This window comes from Mesoplodon bidens (genome assembly GCF_964165515.1).
Source record: "Mesoplodon bidens genome assembly, chromosome: 1".
Classification (NCBI taxonomy): Eukaryota; Metazoa; Chordata; class Mammalia; order Artiodactyla; family Ziphiidae; genus Mesoplodon; species Mesoplodon bidens.
Window position 1 is genome coordinate 159,043,418 of NC_138176.1, and position 17,739 is coordinate 159,061,156.

General features: G+C 42.1%; 1 long non-coding RNA gene across 3 annotated transcripts in view; it reads right to left on the minus strand.

Moving 5' to 3' along the window:
* LOC308622935 overlaps positions 1-17,739 on the minus strand; it is a 115,163-nt gene that overhangs the window by 84,632 nt on the left and 12,792 nt on the right. For all 3 annotated transcript variants that reach the window (XR_014016707.1, XR_014016708.1, XR_014016709.1), the window contains one exon: positions 1,805-1,842. This is a non-coding gene — a long non-coding RNA (uncharacterized lncRNA). The remainder of the gene's footprint in view (positions 1-1,804; positions 1,843-17,739) is intronic.

Below are 17,739 nucleotides of genomic sequence, written 5' to 3' on the forward strand. Positions count from 1 at the left end.
TTATAAATAAGATTATCTAAAAATGACTCCAGGGGTTCTCTCTGAATTGTCTGAACAAGGAGCTAGCTAGCACTGGGGCTTACTCCTTCCCCCAGCAAGAAGAGCTTCTCCTTAACTCAACTGCCAGTGGGACTGGGGATTTCCTTCCCCAGCAGGAGAACCAGCAATGACCCACAGGTCCCAAAGTCTATTGGTCCTGGGAAGCTAGTTTTCCCAGACAGCCTCTGTAACAGCAGCACCCAAATCCAGAGTACCTGGATTACAAGTAGCATATTTGTCTTCTCTCCACCCACTTGACAAGGCCCCTTTCCCATGTTAGATTTCCTGTTAGTCTGTTTGAGCTGCTATAACAAAATACCCCAGACTGGGTAGATTATAAACAACAGAAATTTATTTTTCACAGCCTGGAGACTGGAAGTCCAAGATCAAGGCACCAGCATGGTCAGGTTCTGGAGCAGCCCTCTCCTTAGGCTATGTGTATTCACATAGTAGAAGGAGTGAGGGATCTCTGTGCAGTCTTTTTAAAAGGGCACTAATCACGTTCATGTGGGCTCCATCCTCATGACCAAAGCACCTCCCAAAGTTCTAACTCCTAACCCTATCACACTAGGCATTAGGATTTCAACATGAGAATTTTGAGGGGACACAAACCTTCAGACGTGGCACATTATAAGAAAGCATAGTAATAGGGGGACATGTTTCCTGCCCCGAAATTTACTCCCACAGTTTCTTCATCAGAGTACCCTGGCCCTAGATCACCTTTCCTTGGGGATAATGCAAGATTTTAGGACTGTGTACTTTCTTTTCTTACTAACCCTGGTTTTGTAAATGTCCCCCAAAAAGCCTGTTCCTTAACCACACCCTGTGATACTGTGGAATTTGTCTGGAGCCTATTGTACAACTGCCTAAAACTCCAGAATTTTTTTTCAATCAATCCTAAAGATCCATCCATGAGTTCTAGATACATCATCTACCATAAAATGGGCATATATTTTGTTCTCTGTTCAGAGCACTCTACCAACCTCAGGAGGGCAAGTTAATTAAACACTATCCCTGTCCTCAAAGGGTTTGGTTTTGGTCATTATTATGCTTTTATTCCATCCATATCTTTGGTAGGAAAGAAAGTAAATACAGTTGATTTAGTAGAACAGAATGAAAATTTATCCTCAATGGTACCTGTGTCACCAATTGATTGAGAATAAATTATGAACCATACACTGTTTTACAAAATTCTCAGACTTACCCTCTGATAAGAGAACTGGGATTCAGAGAGGTTAAATAACTTGCCTGAGGCCACACAGCTAGTGAGTGATGAAAAAGAGTTTGAACTCAGTTCTGTTCTTGTAATAATAAGTTATCCTGCTTCCTAAGCAACTTGAATATCCAAAGGGAACCTCAGAGCAGATGAATTAGGCTGGACCCAACATCTACACATTTAGTCTATTTTTCTTCAGTCACTAAAAGAGTGCCCCAAGGGCCTGAGAGTCTGCATGTTTCTTTGCAAATGATCATTTATTTCCAAAGAGTGACGTAGTTATTAAGGAAGAAAATAAGCAGAGTAGTTCTAGACACATAAATCACATTCCAAAGTATCCTTGTCCACTGATCAGCACTCGTAAGGCTCATATTTAAAGCTCTGTCATATTCAAAATGCTGCAAGTATAAGTTGAATCTTTATAGTGAACAGGGAAGAATAAAGGCAGAGCTTCTGAAGTTATAGCAAAGTCTACAAAACATACAAATGAAATAAACTGTTATTTTTCAAGCTTCTCATGAAGCTGTTTTCAGTCTTTCAAATACTTACTGTGTTTAGGGTCCTGAGGCACAATTCTTCTAAAACAGCTATAAAAAGAAAAGAAATAATAAGTGAGCAAGTCAGTGCTACAAATCACTTGAATGTGCTTTATAAATTCCATTAATACTACCACCAACACTAAACATATTGACCCAAAGGAAGGTAAAATGGAACTCACAATTGTTCAGGACCAGTTGTGTTCTGGTTTCTGTTTGGGAATATAATCCCTTTTAATCTTCAGAGAGTAAATATTTGTATTTATTTTTGAGAGGGCAGAGAGCAGGAGCAAGAAGAACTAAAATCCTGCAACCTGTAGACCGAAAACCACATTCACAGAAAGACAGACAAAATGAAAAGGCAGGGCACTAGGTTACCAGATGAAGGAACAAGATAAAACCCCAGAAAAACAACTAAATGAAGTGGAGATAGGCAACCTTCCAGAAAAAGAACTCAGAATAATGATAGTGGAGATGATCCAGGACCTTGGAAAAAGAATAGAGGCAAAGGTGGAGAAGATGCAAGAAATGTTTAACAAAGACCTAGAAGAATTAAAGAACAAACACCTAGAAGAATTAAAGAACAGAGATGAACAATACAATAATTGAAATGAAAAATACACTAGAAGGAATCAATAGCCAAGTAACTGAGGCAGAAGAACAGATAAGTGACCTGGAAGACAGAATGGTGGAATTCACTGCCATGGAATAGAATAAAGAAAAAAGAATGAAAAGAAATGAAGACAGCCTAAGAGACCTCTGGGACAACATTAAATGCACCAACATTCACATTATAGGGGTTGAAGAAGGAGAAGAGAGAGAGAAAGGACCTGAGAAAATAATTGAAGAGATTATAGTTGAAAACTTCCCTCACATGGGAAAGGAAATAGCCACCCAAGTCCAGGAAATGCAGAAAGTCCCAGGCAGGATAAACCCAAGGAGAAATACTCCAAGATACACAGTAATCAAATTGACAAAAATTAACATGAAGAAAAATTATTAAAAACAACAAGGGAAGAATGACATACAAGTGAACTCCCATAAGGTTAACAGCTGATTTCTCAGCAGAAAGTCTACAAGCCAGAAGGGAGTGGCACGTTAGAGGGAAAAACCTACAACTAAGGTGACTCTACCTGGCAAGGATCTCATTCAGATTCGATGGAGAAATCCAAAGCTTTACAGACAAGCAAAAGCTAAAAGAGTTCAGCACCACCAAACCAGCTCTACAACAAATGCCAAAGGACCTTCTCTAAGTGGGAAATACAAGAGAAGAAAAGGACCTACAAAAACAAACCCAAAACAATTAAGAAAATGGTAATAGAAACATATCAATAATTACCTTAAATGGGAATGGATTAAATGCTCCAATCAAAATACACAGGCTCACTGAATGGATATGAAAACAAGATCCATATATATGCTGTCTACAAGTGACCCACTTCAGACCTAGGGACACATACAGCCTGAACGTGAGGGGATGGAAGAAGATATTCCATGCAAATGGAAATCAAAAGAAAGCTGGAGTAGCAATACTCATATCAGAAAAAAATAGACTTTAAAATAAAGAATGTTACAAGAGACAAGGACAGTACATAATGATCAAGGGATCAATCCAAGAAGAAGATATAACAATTCTAAACATATATGCACCCAACATAGGAGCACCTCAATACATAAGGCAAATGTTAACAGCTAAAAAAGAGGAACTCGACAGTAGCACAATAATAGTGGGGGCTTTAACACCTCACTTCCACCAATGGACAGATCATTGAGACAGAAAATTAATAAGGAAACACAAGCTTTAAAGGACACAATAGATGAGATAGATTTAATTGATATTTATAGGACATTCCATCCAAAAACAGCAGATTACACTTTCTTTTCAAGTGAAAATGGAGCATTCTCCAGGATAGATCACATCCTGGGTCACAAATGAAGCCTTGGTAAATTTAAGAAAATTGAAATCATACCAAGCATCTTTTCTGACCACAATGCTATGAGAGTAGAAATAAATTACAGGGGAAATAATTACAGGGGAAAAATACATAAAACACAGAAACACATGGAGGCTAAACAATACGTTACTAAATAATCAAGAGGTCACTAAAGAAATCAGAGGAAGTCAAAAATACCTAGAGACAAGTGACAATGAAAACATGATGATCCAAAACCTATAGGATGCAGCAAAAGCAGTTCTAAGAGGGACGTTTATAGCAATACAATCCTACCTCAATAAATAAGAATAATCTCAAATAAACAACCTAATCTTACACCTAAAGGAACTAGAGAAAGAAGAACAAAATGCAAAGTTAGTAAAAGGAAAGAAATCAGAAAGATCAGAGCAGAAATAAATGAAAAAAATATTTGTATTTATTTTTGGCTTCCCATCATCTAATTTCCTTTCCTGTATTTAAGTAATTCTCCCCCTAATGAGTCTTGCTGGGAGGCTGAGGCTGCCTCTTACTTTGGAAGTTGCATCCCTTGCAGCCAAAGTCAAGAACATGCTCCAGTTTCAAGCAACCAGTTGTGTCTGCCCTAGAGTTTGAACAAGGGACCAGTGAGAGAAAGAAGCAGCAATTCTACCACTATCTGTAATAGTGTCCCTTCCAGACCAGCCTGTGGCTTGGCTTTGGCTGTTTTTCTTTCTGCCTCCATGCCTGGTTCCCCCATCACTTCAAGTGATTCTTTCAATAAATCCTATTTCTCCTTAACTCAGCCAGATTTGGTTTCTGTTGCTTGCTACTCAGAACCTAGACTGATCCACCTTACAACAATCTATCTTTGGGCATGAGTATTATTAGCCCTATTATATAACCAAGAAAATGGAGGCTTTAAGATATCTAATGATCTTTTCAAGGTCATGCAGCTTGTAAGGAATAGTGCATCAGTGACTGAATTTTGGACAGTAGATTCTCTCTATGCCCTGATAAGAAATACATAGTGGTACCCAAAGCCTGTCTGAGCGTTGCCATCATCTGATGAAAGCTACCCAAGGAGACAGTTAGTTGCCTAATGGCTCCTTCTCTGGAGTTGCAGTTTGCAAGGTTGAATTGTTAAGTAATTTGACTTATTTTAGGAGAACAATTTCATACGCTGTCTCTTCTGAAAAAACATGACCATCCCAAATAGAAGTGAACTTCTCATGTAATACTGTGTGTTTTGATATTGGTATTGTTATACTGGTCTTGCAAAGCCATCGGCCTAGGCCCTTGAACAGAGTTGAACCACAAGAGATGCAGGAAGCTTTATCTGAATTCCAGCTCTGATCACCCCATGACAAGTGAGGGGGCGGAGGGAGGAGAGAAGTTTCTTTCTTTATGCCCTAGCACACGGAAACTTGGAGCTCTGCAGCTCCTCCAAATGGAGACTAGGCATCACAAGGCTGGGATCTGTCGCTGTTCTGACACAAGGAAGGAGCAATGAGGAAAAGTCATTGCAGAATATGAGACTGTCACTTCTGTGTTTATAAAATGCTCCTTATTTGTACAAGGCACTTAGTGGGGCCACACTCAGAGGAGGCTGGAGGAATCCAATGCTTTTGTTTTTGTTTTTACATCTTTGTTGGAATATAATTGCTTTACACTGTTGTGTTAATTTCTGCTGTACAAGAAAGTGAATCAGCTGTATGTATACATATATCCTCATATCCCCTCCCTCTTGAGCCTCCCTCCCACCCTCCCTATCCCACCCTTCTAGATCATCACAAAGCATTGAGCTGATCTCTCTGTGCTATGCAGCAGCTTCCCACTAGCTACCTATCTTACATTTGGAATCCAATGTTCCAAAGCTCATGTCTTCCTATCTTCCATTGCTCACACATCTCAATAAATAGACTTGGTGGGTGGAAAGTGGTTTGAGTGATACTCCAAGTAGTAATGATTGGGACTTCCTACCAGCTGGCAGAAAAGCCTGCCTCAGAATGAACATGGACACCGGTTCTTGTGTTTAAATACAAAGAACACTGCAAAGTTTCCTGCAGGCTCTGAGAGATCACTGCCAGAATTAAACAGGACTCACCAGTGGCTCCAGAGAGGCCCTTGACTTTCAAGTGGGAAAGACTGATTCACCCCACCCTACTCACAAGGGCCTGGACATCCTGATCATCTTCCAATTATGGGGTTCGGATTCAGTCGGTGTGGGTTCAAACTCTGCCTCTGCATTTGCTACTCATAACTTTGGCCCAGGTACTTTGCTTTTTATGTGTCTCACTTTCTTCATCTATAAAATGGGAATTATAATAGGACCTACCACAAAGGATCATTATGAGGAACAAATGAAATCTTTTCTTTAAAAGTCCTGAATATAACTCAAAATGATGTCTGTCTACAAATATCCATATATCTTTTGGCTTCTAGGTAAACACAAGTTAAAATTTTGTGGTTAGCCCAGTGCTTCCAAACTCCCAAGCATCATGGGATGGCCAAGTTATTCCACTTCCCCAAACCTCATTTCCACGTGTATGAAAATAGCAGATGATAGATTACAATAAGCTTCACAGGCTTAAGGTAAGGATCAAATGCAAAAAATATAGAAATTGTCAAATGACTAAGAATTGGCAGGGATGATTAAAAACCTTCCAAGACAGAAACTGGGCTTCTTGCTGTTTCTTGAGTACGTTGATCATATTCTCACCTCAGACCTTCACCCTCGCTGTGCTCTGTGTCTGGAACTCTCTTCCACCAGAGCTTTCCACAGTTGGCTCCAGATCAAAGACCAAAGACCACTTCCCTAGAATGGTCTCCCCTGACCACTCTGTATTAGTTAGCCAACACACACACACACACACACACACGCAAGCTAGTCCCTCGTCCTGCATTATTTTATGAAGCCCACTGATTATACATATGACGTATTTATTCATGGTCTATTTGTTCCCTGCCCTATCCCACCCCCACCCCGCTGGAATATAAACTCCTTGAAGACAAGGATTTATTAAGCCCCATCTCCTCTTCAGCTAGAGGAGCAACTGGTGCATAGCAGGTGCTCCATGAATCTTTATTTAATGCACTAAAGAATGAATTCAATCCTGTTGACTCTGGTGTGGTGCCAGTTAACACCACGGCTGAAATCCTCTACTTACTTCAGTCTCAAGGTATGAAAGTGGCTTGGTCAAGGTCACCCAAGGACAGTTATTTTCATGCTATGCTCCCTGGCTCTGCTTCCCAGGCCAGACCTTGCACAATGCCTGACCTGCTCAGCCCTCAGGGCCTTTACCTCCAGCCTAGAGCAGAGTTCTCCCCATACTCCGGATCCCAAACATACAGTACCTCTTTCTATGTGGGCCTTGATGAGGAAAAGCTTGAGAAGCACTGCTCCAGGGAGCCTATGTGATTCCAGAGAGGTGCCCCAGGCCCCCGAGGCATGGCATGGTGTAGCATGGGGTGGCATGGCAGGAACCCAGGGGCCTGACTCCCCGGGTCCCCCACTTCCTAATTCCAACACAACATCTCTACTTCTTCACTGCTTTGCACAGTGAACATCTAGAAATTGTGATGTGCAAGAAATGACTCCACAGGAACTTAATTCAAGACCTGAGGAATCTATGCAGAGGCAGATTACATCCTTGGAGACACCCTTGCAGACCCTCTAGAAAAACAAACATCTATGCCCCAGTGGGTGGGTGACTCACTGACTGCATTCCTCTAAATCACAAATTATCCTGCCCCTTGAGTATGGCTCAAGGTCATACATGAGTACTTAACACCTTAGAATAAATTTATTGGCCCATTTTCTAAGGAGGTGTCAGGAAGGCTCTATCCTAGGGAAGTGACAGGAGACAGAACTGTTGTGCCATGACATGAACAGAAAAGGCTCCAAAAGGGGAGGGGGGCACCAGAGACCAATGACCTGTCCCAATGTCACCCCAGCTCACACAGGTTATTAGGTAATGTTGCCCTATTGGCCTTACTCTCTCCCTACACAGACTAGTTGGCCTGAAGCCATTCACGAGCTGGCAGCCAACACTGCTTCCCACTCAATCCTTCTCCACGTATCCTGCCAGTGAAACAGATTTTCAATGGCCTCTGTCTGTGGGATATTGCTACCCATTCAGGAGTAAATTTCCGGTGCAGGGCGGCATAATGATTCCCATTAATGATGATATTATTCGTGCAGCTAAAATCTGCACGCCCTCAGCTAAAACATTCCCCTGTAGAGGCTGCAACACTTACTACTCAGAAATCTTTCATTACAGGTAGGTAATGTGTTTGCTGTGTACAGGAGTCTGATGCATGGTAATAGCCTCCCTCATTGTTCCTCTGACTCCTTTAAAACACCAGGGGATTTTTATATGCACGTTTAGTCACGAAACCCAGACTTCTGCTTGCAAGCATCCTGCTCTCAGGGCAGATGACGGGAAGCGGTGCTTTCAAGCTCTCTGTTAGGAGAGTCCCATTCATCACAAATATATTCTCCACACATGAAACATTGGAGAATATATTTGCAGTAGAGATTGTACTCATCCTCAGTGCTATTGACATTCTGAGCCAAATAATTCATTGTTAGGGGTGGAGTGCTATCCTGTACATCGTAGAACGTTTAGCAGCAACTCTGGCCTTTACTAGATGCCAGTAGCATCCCATCCCCAGTGAGACAACCAAAAGTGTCTATAGACATTGTCAAACATCCCCTCAGGGGCCAAACTGGCCTCAGTTGAGAACCAGTAACATAAAATAAAATGAAAAGAGAGGAGAGATATCTCCTCTTGTTTTTTTTGTTTGTTTGTTTTTGTTTTGTTTTGGGGTTTTTTTTCAGCACGCGGGCCTCTCACTGCTGTGGCCTCTCCCATTGCGGAGCACAGGTTCCAGACGCGCAGGCTCAGCAGCCATGGCTCACGCGCCTAGCCGCTCCGCGGCATGTGGGATCTTCCCGGACCGGGGCATGAACCCGTGTCCCCTGCATTGGCAGGTGGACTCTCAACCACTGCGCCACCAGGGAAGCCCTCCCCTCTTGTTTTAAAGCCCAAAATGTGTAACCCAGTCTACACACAAAGAAACCCACATGGATAGAAAAAAAGCAGGTAGTTTTGCTATCAGATAAAGCACCGTCTCTAAGCAGTGACAAGAATAGGAAAATTAACTTAGGTTTTATTGGTTTTAAATTAAACAATTTAAGAATCCCTAGTTAGAAATGGTCATAGAGATCATGCAGGAAAACTCCCCCATGATATTAATACAAGGGAGAAAACTCAGAAATGGTAAGTAATTTCTGAATGGTCTCACAGTAATGATGGCAGAGACTGGACTAGTTACTCAGGTCCCCAAACTCCAAGTTTTTAATTTATTATTTTTTACATTTATTCATCAAGCATCTATTTTGTATTTAATCCAATATAAAGTGCAGAGCTCAGGTTTGGAGACAAAAGAAGAAGAGACATATTTCCCAATAATGTCAATAGAGACCATTCACCAGGTACCTCTTATGTATCCACGGATGAGGCACTTTAGATCTATCCTGTCATTCAGTCCTCATAAAAAATTCTATGAGGTTGGTACTAGTTCCTCACTGGCAATATTGACAGGTACAGTTAGACACCAGGGCCCTGTAAGTCACATGACACTTACAAAGCTCAGCATTGTAACTGGAAATACGCCAAGAGTCCTCTAGGAGTGATGTATCTACGAGAGCAGAGAGAAGTCCACCTTCCTCACTGCTGGTAAAGAAACATCACCCATCTGCCAGCTACACATGATGTGTGGCAAAAGAAGGGACAGTTGCCACAGCACAGAGCTGGGGTCAAACCCTGGTTCTGCCCTTTTTGTTTGCATCCTTTGAGCTAATTGTATAAGGTCACTGAGCTTTGGTTTCCCTGTTTGTAAAATGAAGAAGAGGTCCAACATACAGTTAGTGTGGTAATAAAACATGATCATCTCTTAAAGTCACCACATGCAGCCCCTTGTAAGAGTGAATGTCCACTAAATGTTAGACTCCTTTCCTTTTCCTAATCTCTCTGTGCCTCAGTTTCCTCATCTATAAAATGGAGATAATAAAGGCAGCTACTCTGTAAAGTTGTGAGGGCTAAGAGGATATATAAAATGTATAGGGGCTGGAGGTTAATAAATATCAGCTTTAGTTATTTTTGCCAATGTAAATTGTTCTGGAATAACTTTAATGGATAAATCAAAGGTGAGGACTCACAGATGTACCATAGAGATGAAGTAGCATGCTTTCCTTCCAAAACCCACACCCCTTCCAGCCCACTCTATAAATTAATAGGCAAGAAATCTGAGATCCTTTAAAGTGAAATTATTTGCCCAAGATTTCTCAGTAAGCTGGTTGTGCCTTTTTCTGGCTCCCAGACCCAGCTGTTTCTACCTCCTTCTTTTAACCTCCCATGGGCTACCCTGAACCTAGCCAGAAGTAAGCTTCCCGTGGATGAAAAAAGTGATATCCGGGTCACAGACTGTCCATATCGAGATCCCACTACAACTTCATTGTGTTGTTATTGAATTTGAAGAGTCAAGATGTGACTAACAACAGAGGAATGTCTATACAAATGTTGCTGCAGCTCCTGCTGGCTCTGCTCCATTGGACACTCCACTGAATCACTAGGTTCTCAGTAATTATCACTGCTTCAGAAAGCCTTTCCCTGGGGCTCCCCTGGTGGCACAGTGGTTGCGAGTCCGCCTGCCGATGCAGGGGACGCGGGTTCGTGCCCCGGTCTGGGAAGATCCCACATGCCGCGGAGCGGCTGGGCCCGTGAGCCATGGCTGCTGAGCCTGCACGTCCGGAGCCTGTGCTCCGCAACGGGAGAGGCCACAGCAGTGAGAAGCCCGCGTACGGCAAAAAAAAAAAAGCCTTTCCCTGACCATTCTGCCAAAAACAGCATATCTCCCACACCAATTTGTCTCCATCACAACAGGCTGAATGTTTGTGTCTTCTCAAAATTTATACGTGGAAACGTAATTCCCAATGGGATGGTATTTGGAGGTGGAGTTTGGGAGGTGGTGAGGTCATGAGGGTGTAGCCTTCATGAAGAGGACTAGTGCCCTTATAAAAGAGACCCCAGAGAACTCCCTTGCCCCTCCTACCATGTGAGGATACAGTGAGAAGTCAGCAATCTATGAAACAGGTAGCCGGCCTTCACCAGATAAGGAATACCTGGCACCTTGATCTTAGACTTCCTAACCTCCAGAGTTGTGAGCAATAAATTTCTGTTGTTTACATTACTGATGATCCACCAGTCTACAGTATTCGTTTATAGCAGCCCAAATGGACTAAGACTCTTGGCCAATTGCTTATGTTCTCAGAGGTTTAGGTTCTTCATCTGTGAAGCATCCGGTCAATAAGCGATATTTATCATTATAATTCTGAGCTTGCTTAGGTGTGCACTTCAAGAGGTCAAGCCAACACCAGTGGAGGCTTTGGAAATACCTCTTTGAAAGGTAAGAAAAAATGTCATGGAACAGGACTCCATAAATTGCTCTTTCACTGTGCTTGACAGTGTTAAAGCATCTTCCCCAAAGTGCCTTGGTCCCCAAGGACCCCTTACTTACCAGGAGAATCTGCTTCCTCCCTTGTGTGCTCTGCTCATCCTCCTACTCGCATCTGCACCAATTAGAAGGCAGCAGATTGCCAGAGACCCAGTAGAGCACGTAGAAGACAGAAACACCATGCCAAGGACGGGTGAGGCTTTGGAGCTCGTACAGGTAACAGGGTCGAAAATGAAGATGTAGTAGGGGAAGAGGAATTACCACTCTCCTGATTACATGGTGAGGTGAACGGAAATGAAAAACGTGGCATAAATTATTAAGGAAATCTTTGCAGCTCCAGGCAAAGATAACCAGTGAAGGAAGCTGGATATCATTAAAGGTTATAGAACGATCAGGCAGCTGTAACATGGGGTCTCACTGTGACACAAAGGAGGGAATTTTACTCCCAGTGTTTTCTATATTTGTTAATGGTTTCTATATTTTAAAAGATGTTTTCGATTCCCTGGTTAGCTGGCTCTGCTCACTGAACAAATATAGGAAATGACTTCAGATTAACACAAAAACACAAGTTTATGCCTATAATCTGAATAATTGAGCTAAAATATTTCGATAAGCCATTTGGATTCTAGATAGTATATTCCAAATAACAATTCAGAGAGCCAACTTCAGAATGCTTTTCTAATCAGCTATGCAGGGACCCTGGATAGAATTCTCAAGTTATCACTGCAGTGTCGAATAATCTGATGAAGAAAGGAGAGGAGATGAAGTAGATTCTGGTAAACAGAAAGTACTGTGAAAATTTGCCCCATGTATAGGGGAACTTTCTGGGGAAAGTTTGAGTTTATTTACCAACTCATATATTTTTCATTACTTTAAGTTGTGATAGTAGTTTCTGTCCCAATCACACGTGCACCACTAAATCGAAATCTCTCTGTCTGTCTGTTTCTGTCTTTCTCTCTTTCTGTCTCTCTCTCTATGTGTCTCTCTTTTTCACCCAAGGACACTGGTTGTTTGCTGGAAGAAAGATTTTGTGGCTTAGAGGTTGGGTTAGCAAAGGTCATGCAAGACGCACCTGCAGAGGAAAGAAGAGAGCAGAGATACCTCGCAACCCCTGAGACAGAGTGATTGCCTTAGTTCTCAAAGGCTTTCCCAGTTCCCCCATCTCAGTTCCTAGAAGCCTCACTGTGCTTCCTGTTCTGTCCGGGGATTACAGGAGAGGGAACCTGCTAATTAACACCCTTCTCATGAGACCCTCCCTCAAACTAGGAGTGACTCAGGTCTCACAAAGGTAATTAGTTGGTTTATATGAGACTAGAAGTCTCTTCATCACATTTCTGATAAGTGGCCATTCGGACTCTGCTTGAATACCTCTTGTGATGGCAAACTCATTATCTACCGATGTAGCTCATGCCATTTCTGGGCAGCTCTTCTTGGCCAAGTACATAGGGGGCAATTGGTGCAAATAAACATTTCCATCAATTAATCAATCAACTAATAACATGAAGTCAAGGCTGAAGATGCAGATAGAGCCAGAGCAAGAAAGGCTAATCACAATCCTATTATATATCCTTCCCCCAAACCCTCTTTCCTACCAGGCTGCTAGCCATGCACTAAACAATGGATCAGGAAGAATGGAGCTCTTTTTGTCACTTCGGTCTCTGTCCAGATTTGGACCACCAGAAGGACAGTATCAAAAGAAAGATAAGAAATTACTCAGGAAACATTATAAAGCACTGTCTGCCTCCATTAGATTAGAGCTGGGGAGTCATAAAAGTTGCCTTTGTGGCTTTTTTTGTCCGTAGTTCTTTGTGTAAAATTGTGGGGTTTTGGGTTTTTTTGTTTTTTTTTTGCGGTACACGGGCCTCTCACTGTTGTGGCCTCTCTCGTTGCGGAGCACAGGCTCCGGACGCGCAGGCTCAGAGGCCATGGTTCACGGGCCCAGCCGCTCCTGGACATGTGGGATCTTCCCGGACCGGGGCACGAGCCCGTGTCCCCTGCATCGGCAGGCGGACTCCCAACCACTGCACCACCAGGGAAGCCCTAAAATTGTGTTTTTTATTCTGGTTACAGAAGTTATATATTTTCATTGTAGAAAATCCAAAAACATGGTAAAGCACAAAGAAGAAAATAAAAATCATCCATAACCCCACTACCTACAGACAAATACTGTCATTTTGGTGTATATGTTTCCAGGGGGGTTTATTTCTTTGTTGTGTTACTTAATTGGGATCATATTTTTCATGGTGTTTTATAATTTGCCTTTACTTAACATAAAAATCTACCATAAACATTTTTCTAAGTTACTAAATTTCTTCTTCAATGCAGTCTTTAATGGCTATAGCATTCATGCACATACAGGTACCATATCTGTTTATACATACTCCTATTTACAGTATATATGTATGCTATTTACTTACATATCTGTTTATAGTGCTGTTGATGGACATTTACTTAGACTAGTAATATTACATATGACAGATCAGGAGCTCAGGGACCACAGAGAAAGAGCCCAGAATTTAGACTTAAAGGGTCAAAGAGAGTTTCCTGGAAGAAGTGATACTTGAATATTAATTTTCAGATTAGAAGGCACAATAGCATACATTATCTGTTAAGTCTTCATAGTCGACGAAGGTGGCCTTACCATGTCCCTCCCCTGACGAAACTTTAGACAGATTTCTTCCTGACTGTAAGCCCTGATCTCCCTTCTCTTAAAGCATTTGCTTTAGAAAAACTTGTAAATTCTTTCTTTGCCCCTTTGAGATGTAAATCTTTTTAAAGGTTTCCTGCCAGTTTTAGGGACCAAAAAGGTCTTTCTCAAGGACCTGGGAGCCATCCATTGGAAATGTAATCTTGGAGGAAGGGGTTGCCCCTATCTCTCAGTTTCTCTGGGAGGGTAGGAGCCTAACTTTGGCAGGCACCTTTCTCCAAGCTGTAAAACTACCTCCTGTCATGAAGATATGAGAAACTTTATTTTTCCTTTCAGTGAAACCAATTAGCAAACGAAGATGGCCTGGGATCCTTCCATCCCAGCTCTTAAAAGTTCTCTGGCCCTTGGCCTCAGCAGAGTTAAACTCAGACTGTGTTCTGGCCTCTCTTCCCTGTTGGAATCGTCTTCAGTAGAGTCTTCCTTGCCTGTTAAACAACTTTTGCTTTCACACCATGAAAGTCTTAAATGGTGTCACATCCAAGTGTGCAGGTGAGGAGAACATGCCAGCAAGAGAAGTAACCCAGCTAGGAAATTTGTGAGCACCTAGAATGGATGTTGGTAAAGTTTTTGCTTGCTCTTTGAATCCCCACATGCTGTGCTGAAACAAAGAAGTTGAGATTAACTGGAGTGGTTGAATTATACTAATGAGAGTCCTGAGAGCTGGTTGGCTCCTCCGTGGCTTCTTCACCCACAAAATGAGAGCAATAATAGTACCAAGATTGTAGTACAGAGTTGTTGTGAAGGTGAAATGAGTTAGCACGTGATAAGTGGCAGTTCCTGGCACCTAGAGAGTGTTGTTCTTGTCAATATTGTTATCATTATTACCATGGAAAAGCACTGATTTTAGATTCAGAATAGACTGGGATCGAATGCCAGCTGCATCACTTACTGGGTGGGTGAATTAGGCAATTAACTTGTGTCCTTATAGATTTTTCAAAGGTTTAAATTAAGTAGTACATGCAAAGCAAATCATTTACATTGGTCCTGTGGTGGACAGAATTCTAAAATGGCCTTTACTGTTTCTGGTACCAAGTTATTCACTTAAACACTAATCTATAACCTATAACTTATAATCTATAATGCTTTATAAGTGCTGTTTATAACGGAATTTTGCAAATGTAATTAAAGTCCCAAATCAGTTAACCTTAAAATACAAAGATAACTGGATAAGCATAATCTAATCACATGCCATTTAAAAGCAAAAATTTTCTCTGCTGGTCGAAGAAGAGAAAGTCAGAGAGAATCCAAAAGTGAGGAGGATTCAATATGCAGTTGATGTCTGAAGATGAAGGGGGCCACATGGAAGGACCCGAGAGCAGCCTCCTGGAGCTGAGGGTGACCCCAGGCCATAGCCAGCAAGAAACCATTCCTACATTCCAAGGAACCTACACTCCAAAGAACCGAATTCTCCCAGCAACCCAAATAAGCATTGAAGTAGATTCTTCCCCACATCCCACAGATGAGAGCATAGCTTGGCCTATATCTTGATTTCAGCCTATAAGACTGTAAGAAGGCAGCCAAGCTCCCCTCCACCACCACCCTCCCCTGCCACCGCCAACTTCTGACCTACAGAACCGTGAGATAATAAACGAGGGTCGTGTTAAGCCACTACATTTGTGGTCATTTACTATGCATCAATAAAAAACTAACACAGTCCATTAGTTACATAGGAAGTTTCTTTTTTTACCCCAAACCTCTTTTAACCACTGTCAAACCCAAATCAAACGTGGATCCAGGGGCAGTTATGTAACACGCTTTTTCTTGGGTGCCAATATCCCCTGACCCGAGGTCAAAGTACTACATTATCCCCCAAAGGACACCCTGGCCGCACAGGCAGATGCCCTGGTTAAAAGTATAGGGCAGCCTCAAGAGTTCCTTTGAAATTATACTTGCTTTTCGAGTCTCAGCACCAGGGCGCTAAAGAGATCAGACTGTTTTCAAAATTGAGAATCACAGGCAAGTCCATTTGTCCCTTTTTATTGACATTTCTGACCTTGCTGGAAAACATGTTATCTTTTGCTATAAAAATTATCAGAGAGTACAGCTTGCTGAGTGATATTTTATATTAAAGGACAGAGTACTCAAGGCCACTCTCCTTGAAGGAGGCCTACTGCCACTAAAAAGCTCTAGCATCTTGGTGAGACATTTTTCCCCCTAATGTCAAGTCCACCTTTTTAACTGGGCCTCAGTGTTAGCAAGTAATTCAGTAGATAGAACCATAGTGTGACATTTTCTTGATTGAATCTCTCCAGCAAGCTTAGGTGCAGTTTTAAATCTAAAAGTAAAGTCTTAGGCCTTACAAGAAAAAAAAAATATTTATTTTCTAAAAGTTCTTGGTGGATATTGAGGATACCTGTGAACATCGGTTTTGTTTAGATGTTAATTCTTTTGACAAGTCTCAAAACAAAATTAAAACCAAAAATCAAATTAGGATCAAATAAATATAAATCCTCTGGGTTGTACATTATCCTGTTCAGATTTCTTGTGCTAAGATAAAAAAATATTTCCATTTAGGATAACTGTGCTATATATCCTTTATCTGCTCTACTCTACAATGGCAGAATGTCCATGTTGGCCAGTATTCATTCAGAATTCAATTACGCATTTACTCATATATGTTAGGGACAGTGATAGGTGCTGGAGATACAAGTTTGAAGGAGACATAGTCCATATATTGAAATAGGGAAGGCAGATATTAAACTTTGTAAGGAACTCAAGCTGCCTTTTCATCCTTTCCTACGGATGGATCAAAATAAAAAGCTGTATTGTGTTTTATTAATAAGACAGTTGGAAAACTGGGGGTCAACTCTTCCTTGCCTACCTACTAGCTGTGTAACCTTGGACAGGTCACTTAAGTTCTCCAAACCCCACTAAGGTAGGTTTTTAAACCCTTCATTGGGTGGCCTCAGTAACCGGTTGCTCTGCAGTGGGACCACTGTGCCAGGAGGTGTGCAGAAGACACCCTGCTAAGCCCTCGAAGAAGAACTGCTCTCCCTGGGTGGGGTGTGGGGGGATGGTGAGGTGACCCAACCACAGGGCACAGACAAGGCACATAGCACAGCACACAGGCTTGGAGAAAGGAAGGCTCTCTGCTAAAATTCTAGTCACTGGGAAATTACTCTTCTAAATACCTGCAGGTCATCCTGGATCTGCTCTCTCTCTCTCTCTCTAGATCCTTTTGTTTCATCAACGACCAAGTACTAAAGATTCTGCCTTCTAAACAAATGGCCTCTCCTCTCTACCTGACTCGGGTTGGACTCTGCAGTGGCTTCCTTCCTTATCTTGCTGCTTTCAGTCTCTGCCATCAGCCCCTTAGCTCTTTAACATGGTTTACAAAGCCCTTCACTGTCTGTCTTTCGCCTAACTCTCCAGCCTCATTGTCCACAGTGAAGTCTTGCACTTTTTCCTCCAGCACACATGCTGGCCCTTGGTCTAGAATGCTCTCCCCAAACTCCTGCTCATCCTTTGAGAAGAAATAAAGACATTACCTCCACATATGGTGACTAACTTGTTCAGAGCTGTGTGGGAATTACTAGGGTTTACACTGAAAGTCCCACACCCCAGGAAATTCCCCTCGGTCCCCACCTTCTCTAAGCCTTCCTTGCCCCTCTCTGGTCAGGTCAGTACCCTTCCTCTGTGCTCCCAGAGTGCAGGTGTTCTGTCATCACCACACTGTAGTATAATTTTATATGTATTTATCTTGACCCACCCTTTGGCTCTGAGCTCCTTAAGGACAGGGATTACATTCATTTATTTTCGTCTTGGAACACCATAGGCACTCAGTAGAAAGGAAGGGAAGGAAAAAAGGAG